We start from the raw sequence: 2,033 nt of genomic DNA, 5'->3' as shown, positions 1-2,033 counted from the left end.
CGCTTCGGCCGGGCGGGAGTGCCGCGCGGCCGGTGCCCCCGCCTGCCTCGCTTCCCGGGAGCCCCGGGGCGCCCTGGGGCAGGAGGGCTGCTGGAGCAGAATTTACGTAGTGCCGGTGGTGCCGGGCGTGCGTTGAGGCGGAGAGCAGCTTAGCTGAAGCCGTGGCTCTGTCTTTTGTTTTGGGGGGGTTCGTGAATGATGTGGGCGCGTGCTTCCTGCCCTCGCTCCTGGCGGGCTTGGGAGGCGCTGCGTACGCTTCAGCAGAGGGTTTGTTGCTCCTTGTTTAAAGCGGTTTCTGATGTCTCGGCTCAGTGTTGTGCAGTGCCGGGGGAGCCTTCACGTTCAAACAAAACCTGTGGAGATGCCACTGTGCTGGCAAATAGATATTAAAATGCGATGTCAGACTTCTCCTAAAGCTCAGGACACCCGCTCAAAGTATAAACCTCCCTTTCTCATACCTTCATATCATTCTGTTACATAGTTTAGTTTCTGTGGTTTTGATTGCGTTCTTGAGCAACTTCCTGAAACAGAAACCTGATTGACTGATTCTTTTAACTGCATTGAAAAATGACTTCCTCCTCTCGCTTGACTTTCTCTTGAGTGAGCACTTAGTAACGTGTTACCCCAGTTCTTCACCGGAGCTCATTAGAAACCTGTTTTTGTAGTGACTATTCACAAAATGTACGTAGGTGTGAACAGCTGTACTGCCAGGAAGCTTGGAAAATGGGAGAATCTGCAGAAATGTAGTAGCAATCCAAAAAAGCAGCTGTGTGCTTGCTGAGTGATCAATGAGCCTTTAAAATGTGTGAGGTGAAGACCAACACAAGTAAAAAGGCAGGATGATTACATACATGAATTCAAATGTATACAAGATGTTTCAGCATTTTGTGGCGCTTGATAAACCTGTGAGAAGAGCAGCTGTCTGGCGTGGAAATAAACTTTGTGTAATGGATGCTAGTTCACAATTAAAAATTGTGGACGAGTTATATGTCAAATGATCTGTCAGCAAACTTTGACAGTGTTCTTAAGATGCTGAAAAGCTGCTTATCTAGACTTTACTCTTGCATCTGCTCCCTAGGTATCTGGCTGTTATAAAAAAATAAAAAATCTACTCTTTGCTTAGGATGGTGGTGATATGACCATCACTATAGAGAACTGCCTATATATAGATCAATGTACCTCATGTGGGAGATGAAATAAACTCATGTCAGTGCAAAAAGAAAACAGCAGAAATCTGCAGTGAATTTCATCTAAAGGTGTATACAGAAATGTTGAGGCTCCTACTTGGTGTTGTCATTGACAACAGGAGAATAGCATGTCTTAGTGGTATGGAGAGACTTTTAGTACAGGTCTCTAAATTGCACAGCGTAAGTGAATTCCAGTCCTAAAGCTTCCTAACAAGCATGCTGTTAGGCAGAAAAATGTCAAACAGTGAAGGCACTAAGTTGCACTGGGCAATTTTTAGACCAGATTTAAGTGTGTGTGTGCGCGCATATAAAAATAGCCACCTCACCCTATTGCTAGAAATTAGAAGGGAGATGTATATGAATTGCATCCCCCCTGTGGTAAGGGTGGAGTTTAGAGGGAGCTGTAGCTAGGTTTGTGTTGTGTTGGAGGCGGCAGGGTCAGTATCTACCTGGCTCAGGCAGCCAGTAGTTGTTCCTGATTCTTGGTAAGCAATTGCAGTGTTCATGATTGAAAAAGCTGAGACTGGGTGGAAGATTTTTCTTCTTGGAATCTTAAGTTAGGATTGTCTAGACAGCTTGGATTGCTTAATCACAAGCATGCATGAGAGGCATGCTCTTATAATATTTGTTAGGGGGAAAATCCAGCCTAATCATCAAAACACTTCCAGTTAGTTGGTCTGCTAACTGGATTCTACTGTTCTTTAGGGTCGAAGGTTTTACATACAGGAAGACAGAAAAGATGGATTAATCATCGCTAATCCATAAAGTGTTAACTGGGTGCTGTCATCTTTGTATGCCTCTGGGCATCCTTCCAATCACCTGTAAAACATGACTTGTAAGTCACAC

Source organism: Apteryx rowi, unplaced genomic scaffold (genome assembly GCF_003343035.1).
Source record: "Apteryx rowi isolate R43461 unplaced genomic scaffold, aptRow1 scaffold_36, whole genome shotgun sequence".
Taxonomy (NCBI): Eukaryota; Metazoa; Chordata; class Aves; order Apterygiformes; family Apterygidae; genus Apteryx; species Apteryx rowi.
This window is presented reverse-complemented; position numbering follows the sequence as displayed.